The following is an 18989-nucleotide window of genomic DNA, read 5'->3' on the forward strand; positions in this document are numbered from 1 at the left end:
TTTTATTGGCACTTTGCCTTATCTCCAAAGGTCCTGAAACTTGAGGAAGCGGGCATCCTTTCAGATGTCAATCCTATATTGCTTGTTTTCAGGGGCAGGGGATCCAGAAGTCTTGAAGATGCCCCAGGCAGCATCTTCTATATCGGGACCACAGACAGACCCAGCTGCATCTTCTGCTAACAACTGTAGATCAGGTGTCGATCATATATTGGTGGCGGAAAACCTGTGAGGTATGGAAATATGGCAGTGGCAACCTCCAGTGTAGAATGTGTTAGATCTGTTGCAGACCGAGCTGTCTTGTCTTCTAATGTTAATGTTGGGAAATTAATGAGGAGAGAAAGCAAGATGGGAGAATTTGGAAAAGGGAAAGAGGTTGGTTGAGAGACACGTGGGGCAGATAAGCAAGGACATACAACATAGTTTTTTTTAGTTCTGTATGTGACTTGTTTCTGTTCTTTCCCAGTGTTGTGCCTGTCACATGGTGCAGGGATGTTTAGGGGCACCCAAGGCCCATAGCGGAGGGCCAGTGGGGAAGCGGGCCCTGCTAGGAGCCCCAAAAGTCACTGTCCCCCTGCCATTTCATGGCGGGTTAACCGCCATGAAAGAACCGGTGGAAAGTGACATCCTAATCCCTACAGTGGTGCCCGAGCTGGCACTGCCCGATTGTAGGGAATAGGAGTCCGGCCACCGCACTGACGGGATCCTTGATCCTGTTGGACGTGGTGGTCTTTCCACCCACCAGCCGAGATCCGACCGCCTGCATCCTAATGCGGCGGTCGGATCCAATGGGATGGATGGCGATGGGACCACCACTGACGGTCTGGCGGTGGCGGTCCCGCCACCATCGTAATCAGGTCCACAGTACCGAAAGTTGTTTTCATGGTGATAATAATTCATGATCATAAGTGAGTAACCAATGAGTCCCCTGACAAAAAATCCAAATCTTCAAATGATTATATAACTTGAGACAGGTTGGACTTTGCATTGTTATCTTTTTCATGTAATAGTGTTACCTAACAGCACATAATAAATGTCTATAACAAGTGTCGACATCCCAAAAAAGAAAGAAAAATCTGATTTCATGTGCCCCAAATCGTAATTTAAAGAAAAGGACTCAGCAACAACAATAAATAGCACATACTAGAGGCGAATAAGAGAATATTGGGTATTTTAACAATTTTCTTTGTGTTATATTGGTATGTGGTGGTGCAGAAGAGGCCATTAGAGTGACAGAGATACATTTGGAATGCAACTTTGTCACTTGGCGAATAAGCACTGTGCCATTCTGTCTGCAGTGTTCTTGAGCAAGTTGGCCTCTGGTACATCTTGAGTAAATCATGTGCAGCATCTTGTTCATGGTGTCTTGTTATCGCTTTCATTGGGATTTGATAACAGTTTATTTACCTGAGCAAGCAGAGATGTACAATATTAGGTTGGAGCATTATGTTCACTGTTTTAGCATAAACTATCTAAGTTTTTGGCCGAATCAATTTTTCCAAAAAGTGTTTCCAGACATTATGGTGCGCTCTTTTATAGGGTCACACATTTTTTTAGATTGTAATTTTATTCTGGAAAGGTGATTACAATTAATCAGGCTGCACCGATCTTTCTGTCAGGATCAAATAATGCATTACAAAAGAGTTACAATCCCAACAATAATTAATCAATACAATATACAATCTCCGTGATCATCTTCAGAAACACCCACATACTATCTTGTATCTAATCCATGAATTACCTAAAAAGAAGCTTTACCATCCCTTCCTGACTACCTCCTACTAAACACTCCCCCTAAAGTGACCCTCCCAAAAAATAAAAACTACCCCCAAGCTTCTAAAAATAACCCTCTACCCTCAGTCCATCATCTAAAGAAGACCATTATAGTTTTCGTAATATATGACCCCAGAAAAACGTTTGTGAGTTGCAGGCTCAAAACATGTGTAATCAGTCCAGCTGAAAACCACACTTTGGTCAGTTCCCGGAAACTGAGGAGAACATTTTATTCAAAGGCTGTAGTTTAAACTATAGTATTCATCCATTAAAAAAATGCCATGCTTTGAAAATGTTAGCTACAGAGAGGGGTTGGCCCTGATACACCCAGCTAGAATGGGCCAGTAAATACCACTAATAAATGATCTAGCTGACAGTTTTGAATGCTGTTATTCAGTTCAGCAAACTTAGACCAAACTGCAAAATGTCTTGGTTTACAAGATTTATTATGTTAATTCTTCAAACATTTTCAAGAAGAAAACACTTAATCAAATTATTCAAACACAGATCAAGATAACACTCCTTGTTTACATTGACATCAAAATAACTTTGAAAATTGGCACCTCTAAAGCAAGTACGATTCAAATCAAAATGCGCCCCTCTAAGTGTCGATCATCGAAAGCGATCCCTGTATGTTGCTCCTATTCATTTCTCATTTCTACTGCTAACTTCTCCGAGTTGAAACTGCGCTCCTGGTATCAAAAACTCTGTCCTCCCTTAACAGAATCTTGACTATGGGCCCGATTCACAGAACTAACTTAAGACAAAATCCTAAAATTACTACTTTTGGAATTCACAGAAGGCATTTAGTAGTAGTAAAGTTAGGATTTTGTCTTAAGTCTGTCTTAAGTCTGTCTTAAGTCTGTCTTAAGTATGTCTTAAGTCTGTCTTGAGTCTGTCTTAAGTCTGTCCTAAGTTTGTCTTAAGTTTGTCTTAAGTCTGTCTTAAGTCTTAAGTCTGTTTTAAGTCTATCCCAAGTCTGTCCTAAATTTGTCTTAAGTTTGTCTTACGTCTGTCTTAAATCTTAAGTCTGTCCTAAGTCTGTCCTAAGTCTGTCCTAAGTCTGTCTTAAGTCAAACTTAAGTCAAACTTAAGTCAAACTTAAGACAAAATCCTAACTTTACTACTACTAAATGCCTTCTGTGAATACCAAAAGTAGTAAGTTTAGGATTTTGTCTTAAGTTAGTTCTGTGAATCGTGCCCGACCTTCCTAGAGGGATAGTTGTCAACCCCAATAATGTTAGTAAGAACCTCTTTATTTGGACATACATAAGGAATGATACTGGCTGTGGAGGACCTTGCCGGTAAACAGCATCTGGGGAGACTTAAAAATGGAATCCATGAAAAAATCTTTGTTATATTTTGATCTAACCATTTCAGTATTATCCCCTTGGTCAAACCCGGAGATAGAAACTACAAATAGCATAAGGATGTTTCAGCATTATAAGTAGGAACGCACTGACTTAAGAATATCTTCTGCAGCTGACCTCAAATTTGTGTTAGCATCTTGTATCTCACTTTTTGAGGGATTTCATGGTTTTTATGCACCGTAAGAGGTTAAAACATATTCAGTTGTTGCAACATCACAGTCAAAACCGAGTTATCAAATATGGAGACTGTTACTGACAGACGGCGCAGATGCAGTGCTGAGGATGCCATATAATAATGCCACAGGTCTTGAAATCCAAGCCCGCTCTTGATCTTCAGCAGTTGTTGAACACTCTGCTTAACCTGCAGGCGTTTCTGGTTCCACACAAATGTAGACAAAAGCTGATCCAGTTTGGCGAAGAAAGAATACATTCATTTATAGGAAATAGCCAAAAAAAGAAACATAAGCAAAGGGAGACACAACATCTTAATAAGTGCAATTCTATGTATTATTGATAACGGGATGCGCCTCTAGATTTCCAAAAGATTAGATACTTTCCTCAGAACTCCATGATAGTTGTCCCTAAATAATTTTCCCCTGCCTATCCGTGAAGTATATCCCTAGGTATCTCTGTGGGTCAGCTCTGTCTTTCACTTTCCTTTCAGAACCAGAGGTAGAACATCTAGGAAGACATTAAAAAGTAAACATTTGATATTTTCCTCAGAGTGGTAACAACCTTTATTATTTGCAGGGCCACATTTAAATTATCCACTGTTGTGGGTTAAAAACAGCACTACAATGTGTACAACTTTATTTTAGGACCCCTCCCCACGGTAAAGGTGTTAAAATATGTCTACTTTGGCGCAAAAGCTGCTGGGTTGCCCGCTCCCAAACTATTTCCCCCACCTGCAAGTTAATCAATTGAGCCATTGGGCCCTAGTAGAATGCTTGAATTGACCTTGTAGGCTGTAGTAGAACTCACAACTTGAAACATTAATTGGAATAAACACTTCCAGTTCATGAAGTCAAAGGCCTTTTCTGCATCAAACAAAATAATGGCAGCTGGTATAGAATTTATTGATACCACATCAATAAATTTGGCCTTAAAATGAGTAATTACAAATAAACTGCGACCTCTGATAAAACCAGTGTGGGCATTGGGAAATTAAGGCCGGGGTCATGATGTTAGTCCGGTTGACTAACATTTTAGGGTGTAGTTAGTAAGCTATGTTCAATGGAGTGATTGGTCAAAAGTTTCCCTTTTTTTAAAATGTTAAGCAGCGGCGTCTCTGAAGCACCGGCATCCCTGCTCCTTATGCCACTTGTTATTTGCACCTATCAAAGAGAAGTCACAGAGGGGACTACACTCTTCTTCCCTAATTGATTTTAAACTTCGCCTGCCTCATTTAAAAAAAAAAACAATATGTGTGTTCTTAACATTCTATTTGCACTAAGCTTTCTCTGTTTACATCGTGTTGCCTAACCTCTTACCTGCTAGTCCTGCCTAGACCCCGTTCCGCCGCGGCTTGTGCCGATTGTGCGGAGGGTCGAACGGCAGAATATTCTTCCGGCGCCCGGAAGTGCAGGGTGACGCTCTAGTGGTTGAGCTGTCTTGGGATCACCTATTTAAATTCGGCTAAGGCGCGGACGCGCGCAGCGGGCGCGCCAAAGGCGAGCCCATCTGCGCCCGTCCGCGCCCAATCGCCGCCAGTCACCACAGCCCCAGGTTATTGACAGGTATTTTTGTATATTGTTTTGGGAACTAGTCCCTTTCCTTGGTAGTTCGTGTTCATTATAAAATGACTCCTCTACAATACTCGAGGGAGGATTTATTAGAAATCAATACTCCCACTTTGGGCTGCTCTGACTGTCACATAGTAAGCCCTGGGTTAGTCTCAAGTATCCCCCACATAATCAGGCCTATAAAGGTGGCTCCATCAGGTACTGTAGGTGGATGAAAACATCACCAACTCAAGGCCATCTACCTGAATGCTCGCTCCATTCCTTAGCACTCTGTTGAATTGTGGGCCCTGATAGATCAAGAGGCCCCTGACATTTGCCTAATCACGGAGACTTGGCTTCATGACCACACTTTGCCTGATATACATGTAGCGTTTCCTCCTCAGTATAGAATAAACGAGAGCAGATAGGACTCAGACAAAGGGGGGGGGGTCTATTAATAGCCATTCTGGACGATCTGGACCTAACTGTCCTAGAAGTCCTTATTGAAAGCTGTCTTGAAATTTGTATTTTTAAACTCAAAGCTGGCCAACATGGAACTTGGAGGGGGGCTTTGGTGTATCGTCCACCTGGCCCCAAGGGGGACTTCACTGAAAGACTCTTGGAACTCCTAGCACCGCATGTCTTGGCAGCAGATAACTTTCTTGCGATTGGGGATTTTAACTACCACATTGATGTAGATGACAACCCTGACACTGGGAAATTGATCTCGTCCATGAGTATTCTTGGCCTCACTCAAATGGTGCATGAATCCACTCACGCGGCTGGTCATACTTTAGACCTTCTTTTTACAATCCAGTCCGAGATAGTTGTATCACCTCCCGTCCCGCTATTATGGACCGACCACTGCTTTTTAAAATTTCAATTTCCTTATATGTCCAGAGAAAACAAGTCTCTGAAAATTGATTCCTCATGGCGAAGACCCTGGCACAAGATCACTTTGCCTCTTTTTCTGGAACACTTCCCCCGCAATCTAATAAGGCCCGAACAAAATATAACTCAAATGCTGGCTTCACTAGAGGAAGCAGTTTCAAACACACTGAACAATATAGCCCCGTTGACATTGGTGAAGACCAAGATAAGAAGCGCCCCCTGGTTCACGGACCAGCTTAGAGCGACCAAGACTATGTGTCGGACAGCGTGTGCCTAGAGGACCATGCCACGTATAAAGAACTCCACCACAGATATATGCAGGAAATCAAAACTGCCAAAACATTGTTTCTTACTAATAGAATAAATAAGGCAAGAAATTCCTCCAAGGAACTTTATAAGGTCCTGAATGAATTTACAACTCCCAGGAATCTGCAGCCTGCTCCTGTTTCACCACACTGGGCGGACTCTCTCTCCAAATTTTTCGAAGAAAAAATCTCTACTATTCATCACTCTTTTACGTCCAATATAAATAATTTGGACTTAAATAATGGTTCTCCTGCCCTTGCGACTCCCTCCCACTATCTCGAGAAATTCACTGCGGTGGATCCAAAGACAGTTCTCAAGACTTTGCAGAGGATAAAATACGGCTCTCCTACTGACCTTATCTCCTCCAAACTTCTGGCAATGGTCGCTCCTGCATTGGTGAGCAATATCACGGATTTATGTAACAAATCATTATCAGAAGCTGTTTTCCCCTCTAATTGGAAAATTGCCTGCGTTAAGCCCATCTTGAAAAAACCTACGGCCGACCCCAGCCTCCTCTCCAACTACCGTCCGATCTCTCTACTTCCCTATCTTGGGAAAGTAGTAGAATCCCTTGCCAATCAGCAACTTGTTGGTTACTTGGAGACTCATGAGGTATTGGACCCTTCACAATCAGGGTTCAGAGCGGCTCACAGTACGGAGACAGCACTGGTCGAGGTCACCGATAACATCAGACGGGCCCTGGACAGACAACAACCAGTAGTCCTCGTACTTCTCGATTTGTCAGCCGCATTTGACACCATCTCCCATAGTATTATAATTCATCGGCTCGGAGAGATTGGTGTCAGCGGCTCGGCCCTGAACTGGTTCAAAAGCTACCTCTCGGGCCGCAGCACTACTGTTTAGGTGGGGCTTAGTACCTCCTCCACCAGACCTGTCACTACCGGTGTTCCGCAGGGTTCCATTTTGAGCCCCACTCTATTCAATCTTTATGTGGCTCCTTTAGCTCCAGTGATCAAAGCATACGGATTTGAGGTCATATCGTATGCCGACGATACTCAGATCATAGTCACGTTGGGCCCGGACCCTAAGGAAACCATGACGCGTTTCCAAAACTGCATGTCCCATATTAACAAGTGGATGAAGGATAACCATCTGCAACTTAACGGTGAAAAATCCGAGATTATGCTTTTTGGAAAGGCATCAGACTACTGGTCCTCAGAATGGTGGCCCTATGACCTTGGCACCTGTCCTGTTCCCAAGGAGGTAGTTCGCAACCTGGGTTTCTACCTGGACAATCAATTGTCCATGCAGGCCCAGGTTAATCATGTGATCAGTTCCTGCTTCGGAAGTATGCGCACTTTACGGAGAGTATATAAATGGATCCCCTTGGAGGCAAGAAAACCGCTGCTTCAGGGTTTGATTACCAACCGAATGGATTACGGAAATGCACTTCTGTTATCCATAAATGAATCCTTTTTAAATAAGCTCCAAGTGTTGCAAAATATTGCAGCCAAGATGATTCTGAATCTCCCCCAATGAACCTCCTCTGCCTCATGTCTCAGAGCCCTGCACTGGCTTCCAGTGAAAAAGCGCATTCTCTTTAAGGTCCTCCTGTGCCTCACCCATAAATATCTTTATGGAAACAAACCGCAATATTGGTCCAGAAAACTTTACTGGTACAAGCCCCAGAGGGCATTGCGGTCAAGTGCTAAGTCCTTACTCACTCCTTTTAGAATTTTTACCACTAGACAGGGTGGCAGATCTTTCTTATACTTAGCTCCATATTCCTGGAACAAGTTGCCGGTCGACTTGCGGTCCATCCCCGTTCTTGGGTGTTTTCGAAACAGACTTAAGACCTGGCTTTTCGATCAATAATTCCGCGCTGCCATTCTCACTTTGCTTCCAGCCGCTGCAAGCGCCATGAGACTCTTCGGAGTGATATGTCTGCGCTATAGAAATGCTGCTGACTTGACTTGACTTGACTTGGACTCCTCTATGGAAAGACCCTGAAACCCACCGAGGAGACTATTAAATAAAATGATCAGAGGTCCTGACAGAACTGATGAAAAAGTTTTATACAACTCCAGTCATTAACCATCTTCCTTACCACATCTTCCTTACCACAATATGTTCTTCGCAATCTCTTTCTCTGCTACACTCACCCTATCAGGAATCCTTATCTATTGCCCCCCAGGCCCCTGTGGACAATTTCTTAAATCTCTTACAGATACCGCTGCTACATAATCAAGTACCTCGCCCAACATCACCTTATTAGGCGATTTTAACTTGCACTTAGAGGACCCTCTCAAATCTGAAGCCTTGGATCTTACCCAAGACTTATTGGCTTTCCAACTGATTCAAAAAGTCACTGGCCCGACACACTGTAAAGGTCACATCTTGGATCCAATTTTTTCAAACAATAAAAAGCTCTCAGTAGGCAATCCCATCCCTGTGCCTTGGTCGAATAATTTTTTAATCCCGATCCAATAGAACAACCCGCCACAGCCCACTAACTCCCAATCTTCTGGTAGTTGGGAACGCTCCTGGGCGAAACGCTCATTAGAGTCATGGACCACAGCCCTGACGAATACTAGACCTTTGCTGGATCCCAACCTTAACATAGCCACTGATAAATTCAACCACTGGATTGAATCATCCTTGGATGCTACCATACCACTCAAATTGACCCATAAAAGGCCTAAAGAGAAAACGACACCTTGGTACTGACCAAAACTCCGGGAACTTAAACAAAATTGCAAAAGATTAGAAAGAGTTTGGAGGAAAGAGTACAACACCTTAAAAAAGCAGAACTATAGAGAGTACATCAAAACTTACCAAACAGAAATAAAGATAGCACAAGCTCGGTACTTTGAAGAAAAAAATTACCTCCGTAGCCAACGCTCCCAGGGAAATGTTTCAGATAGCTAAAAATCTTATGAAGTGTCCTCCGCCTGAGACACCACCGGACTCTACCCAATCTCACTGTAATGAACTTTCAGAATTTTTTAACAAGAAAATTCTAGATATATACAATACCTTCCCTCAGACTCTTTACCCTGATAACTTGGTCTCGGAAATTAATACTCCACCTGGCAGCAAACCACGACTGGAGGAACTTCCAACTATGAATCTGGCCACCCTTTCTCAACTCTTTGCCCAGGTCAAATCTGGTTCCCCTTGTGATCCAGCACCTCTCCATATACTTAGTAAGGCAGAGGAAATCATACTCCTAGTCTTACTAGAAGTGTTAAATCTATCTATTTCCACTTGTCAAGTTCCTATGTCATGGAAACATGCCATGATAAGAGCACTGTTAAAAAATAACCAATCTAAACCCTGAGGTATAGGGTAACTACCGGCCGTCTCGCTTCTCCCTGGGATAAGCAAAATATTAGAGAAATATGTTAATAGAATTCTCTCCGAATTCTTAGAAACTCATACCCTACTGCATACTTCACAGACCGGATTCCGACCGCAACATGGTACGGCAACCGCTCTTCTAGCAGTAGTTGAGGAAGCCAGGAAAATCATCGACCAGGGAGGAGCTGTGGCCATCATCCTCCTTGACCTGAGCTCCGCCTTTGACACTGTCAACTATAACATTCTTCTTGACAGACTTAGAATGGTTGGAGTCTCAGGTGACACCATAGCTTGGATCAAGTCCTTTTTACTTTACAGATCGTTTCAGGTATTTGAAGGAAACAACACTTCTAAGTGTGTGCCATTCACATGTGGAGATCCCTAGGGCTCCGCATTTAGCCCCACTCTGTTTAATGTCTATACGAAACCTCTCGCTGAGTTAGTCACACCATATGGCATCCAGATCATCACACATGCGGACGATACACAGCTAGTGGTAGCAATAAATCACGCTAAATAACCTCCCAGCCAACCTATAAATTTGTTTGGAAACTGTGGCCAACTGGATGGACCATTCATGCCTCAAGCTCATTGGAGACAAGCTAATGATCTTGGGTAATCACTCTATCTCCACTCCTGGATTGTACTGGCCCAACTGTCTTGTCCCTCCGCCAGCCCCTAAACCCAAAATCAAAAGCTTGGGGGTCTGGCTGGTTAGATCTCTCAAATTTGACCACCAAGCAGTGAAGCTAGCAACCACCTGCTTTGGCATCATCAGATTGATTCGGAAAATTCTAACACTTCTTCCGTTACCAGCTAGGAGAGTCATGGTTCAGGCGTTGGTTTTCTCTCGCCTGGAATATGGGAATTACCTTTATCTTGGTGCCACTAAACCCACCACAAGGAAACTTCAAGTTGTGCAGAACTGAGCAGCCAGGTTGCTACACAATAACCCTAAAACTCACTCTGCCAAGCCTGCTCTTAAAACGCTGCACTGGTTGCCAATAAACGAACGCATAATATTCAAATCACTATGTGTAGCTCACAAGACTCTCTGGGGGAAAAATCCCACAATCAATCACTCCCTTATCACCTTTTATCGCCTCTTAAGATGTCTTCATTCAACCAATCTGTTTCTAGCATCAGTCCCCAAAATCAAGAGGGCCCGCTCCGAGGGCCGTTCTTTTTCCTATAAAGCTGTCAGATTATCGAACACCCTTCCTCTTCCACTTCGATCAATTGCCCACCATCTTTCCTTTCGGAAGCTATTGAAGACCTGGCTATTCCAAAATATGTTTTAGAACCCCTAATATTGTCTGCTTGATGTCACTAGCGCTGGGATGCCTGCGGGTAGCTATGCGCTCAACAAATGTTAATTAATAATAATAATAATATTGTGATCTGACCTATTTTCTCCAATGCCTCTTTCTCCGAAAGGAGCTTAGTTCACCTAGTGGAGGCTTCAGATGTAAAAAAAGTAGATCCAGGCCTTTGAGAAAATCCTCAATTTGTTGCTCTTTGACTCCCCTCTCCCCCACCTTCTCTCCCTAATACAGGGTAGAGTAATAATGGTAAAAAAAACTTGTTTCATTTCCTCAGCCGCCTCTGTGAGCTGGTCAGTACAAGGGTTCTTAACTTGCTGGATCAGGTTGCGATTCTTTCTCTCATTGACTCATCGGGCTAAGAAGCGACCTACACATTACCTTTTTCCATAGACCTGGGGCTGGAAGTCTGATTATTTATTTTGAAGATAAAAGACTCTCGCCATCTCCTCTTTTCCCCCACATCTATCTCTCTGAAGGGTATAGGAGCTGTCAGTAAGAGTGGCGTCATAGGGTCTATCGTCCTCATTCTCAAGGACCGGATTGGTTCCCTGTCCTTCCTAACTCCAAATGCTTTAAGGGAGATAATAGCCTTCTAAACGTAAATTTAAACACCTGCCAGACCATAGACACCTAAGCCGAGGAAGCGTTATCCTAAAAAGAAATTGGCAATCTGCATACTTATTCGACTCAAACAATCAGTTTCTAGAAGCATGGTCCTATCCATGATCCATATAGCCACTTTCACCTGCAATGGTACTGGCCAGCTATAGACTGCTGCCAATTGGTCTGAAAAACCACTGACATGATGAGAGATACTTACAGTAGACAGGTAAGAAGAACCTAAAAACGTATCAATCCTTGAAGCAGAATGAAGACTCATAGAGAGAAATGTAAGACATTTTGCCCATGCGTTCTCATATTCCCTAAAGAAAACACAAATCTATAAAGACTTTCCCCATGTCCCTCTTATACTGGGTATGTGACGGGTTTGAGGAATCCTTGATAAGCTCCCCTGGTAGGGTACAGAGAGACCACTCCACCTTCTGAAGATGACTTGGATCATCACCAACCGATCCTTAATACGATCCAAAATTAATTTTACAGGACCCTAACGCTTTATCGGAAGAATAGCCCAATACTCCACCAAGTCCTTAACCAACTGATGTTATCTTACCTGCAGACATGTTCTAACCTGAATAGCAATTCCCCTCTGTGTTGATGTAGCGGAATAAAATAATGAATCCCATATCTCAAGGTATTTCACTTTCTCCTTTCCAGTCACCAAAAGTACTTCCTGTAATAAAATAATTTTAGGGTTAAACTGCTTCAGTCACTCACAAGTGGCGGCTCTCTTTACCAGGACTGGACTGGCACCCAAAGCAGCCCTGGCAATTATGTCAGTCTGGCCCGCACCCTCAGATGGGGGGTGCAAGCATGAAGCACTAATGCATAACAAAACCGGCCCCCAGCACTGCTGCCTTTGTTACTGGGGGCTGATATTGCAGCATTGCTGCAGAACCGGCACCCAGAAGCAAAACCGGCCAACACCTCTCCGAAACCGGCCCCCACCCTTCCAGCCTCCTGGGCAAATGCCCGATGCCTGCTACGGCCAGTCCGTCCCTGCTTTTTACCCTGTTATTAAAACTGTTAACATTAAAACTGACAAGCGTCAGATTTGGCATAGTTCAAGGCAAAAACCAAGCCTAGGAGGGCCTACCAGGTGATCGGGTGGGCGTTGCTGGCTACGTGGAGTGGGACAGGAGGGTTGAGGAGGACAACAAAAAATATAGAAAGGCGATTTCGAGGTAAAAGGACTGAGAAGTTATGAGGATATGGGCTATGAGGTTCTGCGACAATTGATCGACAATCGTGTGAAGCTTCCCATTTGGGGGCACTGGCAAGGGATGTCCAACAAGGGTCACGAATTGAGTTTATTGTAACATTAAATTGGCTAGTTGAGTGGTCTGGACCTATTACTGGGGTTGGGAGTATCAACTTTGAAAGCACTGTTGGATATCATTCTAGTCATGTTTATGAAATTCTCTGAGCTGGTCTGAGTCAATTGATTGTATTATATGACTCATCTTTGAGCTCGAGACAATACCTGTTTTTTTCATGGCCTTATGATCCACTGGACCAATGAATTTAGCTTAAAACATCCTGGGCAATGGCTGGCTTCCAGAAAGGCGACTCCACTGCTTTAATTTCCTTCTGTTTATTTCCTGTTGTTCCTTGTTTCTCCTCGGGGGATCTGATAATAACTGTTTGTTTTTATTGCTTCTAATTTGTAGGCAGTTTATTTAGGGTTTAGTAAAGTATTTCTAATTCAATACTTCCGAACACTGGTGCCTCTGCATTTATGCAGCCACTTTGGAGACCAGTTTTGTTTATTTAATTTTTTTGTCATTGGTTAATCAAATATATTCCAAATATCTCAACAGAAAAATGTTAGGATTTGTTTTCAACACCAGGTTGGTCAAGGTTTTCAGAGTCATATTACTTCGTGATAATTGTCCATTGTCAAGTGCTCCTTCATCAATCTCGGCTCCTTGGCGCTGCTTTTCGGGACTCTGTTTGTCTATGAGATATGGTACCAGTGTCTGGCAAGTTCAGAATGAGCCTGGACTTCACTGTGACAATGTGGGGTCTCAGCTGAAGGTGGTCTGCGTCCCATCAGTTTTTTGTCATGGGTAGTGCTTGGCAAAGCATTTATGATGTGAGTGTAGTTTTGTGTATTTCCCAGTTATTGGCTTTCCATTAGTGCCCGGAGACTGCTTCTCAGGGGCGGCTCCTCCACTAGGGCGGAGGAGTATCGCCCCACTGCTTTCTCATAGTGCGAGAAGCAGAAACATAAAATGGTAATGACTTTTAGTTATTATCATTTTATGTTTGCTTGCGAGCGGGTGGGCATGGCTGCTCTGCGAACAGACAGGGGAGGAGTGGTGTGCCTGCCCACTCCCGAGTGCGCAAAGACTGGTTGGTCGGCCCCCTGAGGCCACTCAAACCAGTCATGCGCACTCTGCCCTTCTCCATGTGGCTGCATTGCAGCCTGCTTGGAGAAGATGGCCTCCCCATAAGCCGCTGGCTGGGCGGCGTCCCGACCAATCATAACGCTGCTCGCAGCGATGTGATTGGCTTAGGGGAGGGAGCCTGGCTGCCTGCTTCTGCTTCCTGTTCCTGTGAGTAGGAGAGCAGGAGCAGAGAAGATGCGGGACCCGTCTGGCGGAAATGTAGGTTTCATTATTATTTTTTTAAGTAAATGTACCACCCACGTGACCTCCCCGTGCAAACCCCCCTGCCCATGTGACCTCCCCGGCCCCCCACCCATGAGTCATGCCGGCTGAAACTGCTCCTGCTTCTCATTCGACTAAATAGAGAAAATACTAGTGCTGTTTTTTTTTTATTGTTTGTAAGAGGCCTTTAGCCTATTAATTTGTGAATATCTCTTACTACAGTGCTAGGGCTTTAAGTGGGATGAAAAAACTGGGTGGTCTTTCAAAGGGGTGGTGCCGACGTAACAAAGGGCATGGCTTGAGAACACGTAAGCTAATATTCTATGCTTAGCATAGAGTGCCACCCGACTGGTATTTTGGTGCTTCTGTCATTGCATCCAAATATATAATACAAGTAACACTACACCTACAACAAACGAGTACTATTGGCTTTGCCGGTGGTTGTTAGTTTCATAAGATAAATAAACAACAGCTATGGCTTTGTTGTATATGAAAATTCTTCAGTTCTGAAATGATGAGACTATGAAAGAACTTCAAGTCTCTTTGAAGTTACATCAAAGGCAGCGAGGGGTGGTACTGCTGCAGAGTTGCGTTGTTTTTTACCCTGAGGGTGAGGGTAAAAACTGAGAAACCGATAGGGACCCGTCTCAGCACCTGCTTTTTAGAAATTCCGATGATGTGCACCAGCAGGACCCAGCCCACTTAAAGCACTGCGTAGTTCATTTATTGCTTACCATGTTCTTGTGAGTGATTCTGAAATCATCATGTGATGGCAATGTGAGTATTTTGCACTTAAGTGCACAACTTACTTGGCTTTTCCTCGAAGAGTGTCTCAACCAGGTAACTTGAGGCCGCTTAATACTCAGGTCGATGTCTTGTTTAGCTTTTCCTCATGATTAACTCATCACAAATGACCCTCCAGTTCCAAATGTTGGCAAAAGTCTTGATTGTCAAGCAGAAGAACCCCCTCAAATAGCACTTCAGGTACTAGATGTGGTCTTGTAGTTGTGTGGAGCATTGCACGTACCTTGCGAGGAATAAAAACCAGGTGATGTCCCACATCCCTTGTCATAGTACCATCCAAAGGTGGTCCAGATTCCAGCAGATATGGACATGGAAACCAGCAGATGGTTATCACTGAGGGGGGTCTCAAATGTTCCTCAGCTCCATCAGATGCTTGTGATGTTCAGAGTAGTTGGCTGTCCTCCTGACCCCTAGCTTGCCACAGACATTCACCCCATAATCCATGCCAAGGTGTGGCTGTAACACAGAGTCCTGCAACACTGTCTCATCTCCACACATAGGGGCAGATTTACAATAACTGGCGCATCCCTGCATATCAGCAGGGATGCGCCAGTTATTGTGCGTCACGGCTCCGCCACCATGGATGCACCGCATTTACAATGCGGCGCACCATGGGGCAAAAAACGGACAGATGCGTGACGCATCTGTGCCGTAAAGGCAGCGCATTGTTGGAGTTGCATCGCAAGCGCGATGCAGCTCCAGCAAGGCTCTGAGGTGCCCTATCTTCACAATGCTGCGTCAATCCTTACGCCTGCTTCAAGCAGGCGCAGGGTTTTGACGCAGCATGGGCTCAAAAGTGACTGAGTGAAATCTTGTAGATTTCACTCAGCCACTTTTAAGAGGCGTTCCTGCGACGGAACGCCCCCCCTGCGCAGGAACGCCTACTTCTGACGCAGGGCTTTACAACGTGACGCATCTCCCAGATGCGTCACGTTGTAAATACCCCGCAGCATGGCACTGGTTTTGCGCCGCCGCTGCGTCACAAAAGTGACGCAACGGCGGCGTAAAAGAGGCGCAAGGGGCTTGTAAATCTGCCCCAAAGTACATCAGCCACAATACCAAAATGTTAAACACCTACATTTCATTTGTGGTCCATCGAAAAATCTGCACAGAAAACACCGAAGACGATCTCTATCCACAGCTTCCCAAAGGAGCACCTTGGGTACCCACTATTTTTATAGCGTCCAGAAGCAACCAAATAAGTATATGATTTATGAATAGCATGAAAATCCTTTGATTTGACCACTGTAAATCGGTGATGTGGACTTATAGGGCAAGAAGTGCACAGACACATCCTCCAACAAGGCTTGCTTCTATGCATCTGCTGGTCTTCAGTCTACATTTGGAAGCCAGGGTACAGGGACGGGGAGAGTGGCCGGCCAACACATGCTATAGGCACATATTTCAATGAGCAGTGCACCTGAGTATCTGCAGTTTTCATCCCTCATTGGAGATTAGGGGCTGAGTAAACGTGTCACGCCTGCCACAAGGTACACAAACAATCCAGTAGCTGTTGGAACAAAACCACAGGTACCCTCTCTGACCTCTGAAACATAGAGCATGTACTGTCACAGGACCCACCTTCTCTTATTCCATGCGTATTACTTTCAATAACTCTCTGGTTTCCGCCCTTCGTCTGACACTATCTTTTATCAACACCCCCACAGAGTCAGTAAAAGTCCCACGGATGTCCATTGCACCTATGCTGCAGGGAGACTGCACAAATGGAGGTGAAATATTTGGTAACACCATCCCTTCTTCATAGGGACATTGTACCCAAGCAACTGCTGGTTTCTCTTGCACCTGCAACACCATCTTTAATCCACAAGATGAAGGCAGCCACAGGGGCCACTACAGAGCCAGGGAAAGGAAATAGAAGCCTGTTGCAGTCAATTGGGGCTTTTGAAAATTGTGAAGGTCTTTCATAGTCCCAGTGGTCTGATTGCCCTGAAGCCAGTGACATGGCTTATCGTTTCATGCTATTTTTAGTCTTGATTCACAAAAACACCAGGGGTAGCGGCAGTGACATCATAAACTATTTGACTCCCTGATGACGTAATAGGGTTGACACTTTGTTCCCTCCTCATCTGCTCAATAGCCATTCATGTGCTGTTGAAAGAACCTAAGGAAAGGACAAAGGTTGTAAACTACTTTCACTTTTCCTGTGACAGACGTAGGATGGGCAGTGTCCCTCCTAGCAAAGAGCAAGCTAAAGGTAGCGGCTGCACTTCTGGCCACCCCAAATCGACCTCCATATTTCTAGACCCTCCATGGAGCACTTATACAGCCATTAGCATCTTTCTTCTTTATAGATTTTGTTTATTTCTCAGCTTTCGTTGTTCTAAACATTATCATGCCTATTGCCTACCTTCATTTCTTATTGTTCCCTCTCCGGTATTCCTGACTTTCTCTGTGTGTTAGTAAATGTTTTCTTTTCTTCTCCGTGATCTTTGTAAACTTTCTTTTTAAAGATGACGCTGTGGTGATCTGTTTTTAGACACAGCTTGCCCAGTTTTTTTTTAATTGAGCATTGCTCATTATTCAGTATCACCTTTGTCACTGGTTCATTGATTGTTTTCTTCCCAATTATCTCTGTTTCTTCTTCTGTTTTAATGAATGGGTCGTGAAGGTGTTTGCAGCTCGCGTGACAGAAACTTCATCGCCTCGTAGCACAGTCTGAGTGGTACTTAATTCTGTCTGTTTGAAAGGGGTTCGTGTGAGAAAGGCTTTCCTTAAGGGCATGTTTGGAATTTAAATGCATTTCCTGCTAGTGGAGATACACACGAAGAACAGCACGCGGCTTCACTGCAAGGAAAGTTTACCACCAGTGGAATTGATGAAAAAGAGCCTATGTTGTGTTCATTGACTACACGTCATCAGGGACATATTAAAATGGGTACTCCCCCCCCCCCCAACCTTTTAATTAGCGATGAGACAAAAAATATTGCCTTCATCCATGCTGGGTCTCTGTAAAGTCTGGGTTTACTTGGTGCCAATCCTGTCTGCTTCTGGACGAAACTGAGGAACATTTTTTGTTCCTCTGTCCAAAATATGCTAAACCCAGAGCCAGGTGGATTGTACACCTATGTCGGCTCTTGGGCTTAACAAATCGAATACACGCTCTTAGAATCTGCAAAAGCGACTTTTCGATTGTGACTGTGGTTGCTGCATCCAAGTTTCTTCACGCGGCTTGGCTTATTAGACAAGAATTGTTAGCCCGATCTTAAATGATTTTATGTGCACTGTGACCACATCCTTTAATGTTTTGTTTTATGTGTAACTGGAACTGTTGGATTTTATCTATTTATGTATATACTGGCATTGCTGGGTTTTATCTGTTTATTATGTATAATTGATGCCTCTTTGGATGATGAAATATGCATTTCTGATCTGTCAATAAACTGACTTTGGCCTACATCCATCTGGTTTTAAAGGTACGAGGAAAATGATTTTAATGTTAAGAAACGTGTTAAGCTAGGCTTGTTTTTAGGCTCCCCAGATGGGCTCATGCCATCCCTTTGCTGCTTACGCTGCATTGGCTCCCTGTCAAGCAGAGAGCCAAGTTTAAGGGCCTTTGCATTGCCCATAAAGCCATCTTTGGCCAGGCGCCGGGCTATATTAAGGAGCACCTAATGAAATATGCTCCGGGACGCACACTGCAATCGTCCACGGCAGGCCTTTTGGCCCCCTCACGAGGCAAAATGGCATCGAAAGGTGGCCGAGCGTTCTCTGTTTTAATTCCCCAAATCTGGAATTAATTACCAGAGAACATTCATAAGGAACCGGCCCACCTCTTCTTTAGGAAGAGTCTCAAGACTTATTTGTTTAGGGAAGCCCTGGCTATAGTCTAATACATTGGCTTAGTGCATTTCTGGGATACCAGTAGCTACCTGAGATTTCTCTACAAACGCTAAGAGACCTGCAGGTGATTACGCGCTATATAAGCTACAATTAACATAACATAACATAACATCCATTCACCAAACCAACTAGAACTCACCATGAAATATTGCCGCTCTGCAGGAATATTTCAATTTTCTATTTAAATGACATAATTGTCAAAGACATAGAAAAACAGAAAACTATTCAAACTTTGGGTAGGCCATTTGTGAGTTTACATTCATTTTATAAAAGCTCTGCACATCCCTACATAAATAAAATGGCACTATTTACAGCCTGTATTTAGGACTCAAATCTGTTATTCCTTTTCGCGTATGGTTTCTACTTTAATATATGGTATAATCTACG

At 43.9% G+C, this 18989-nt stretch overlaps 1 protein-coding gene across 1 annotated transcript in view; it reads left to right on the forward strand.

Moving 5' to 3' along the window:
- Positions 1-18989, forward strand: part of CDH22 (cadherin 22) — a 1590820-nt gene that overhangs the window by 1093712 nt on the left and 478119 nt on the right. The gene's annotated exons all lie outside the window — the stretch shown is intronic.

Source organism: Triturus cristatus, chromosome 7 (genome assembly GCF_964204655.1).
Source record: "Triturus cristatus chromosome 7, aTriCri1.1, whole genome shotgun sequence".
NCBI classification, from domain to species: domain Eukaryota; kingdom Metazoa; phylum Chordata; class Amphibia; order Caudata; family Salamandridae; genus Triturus; species Triturus cristatus.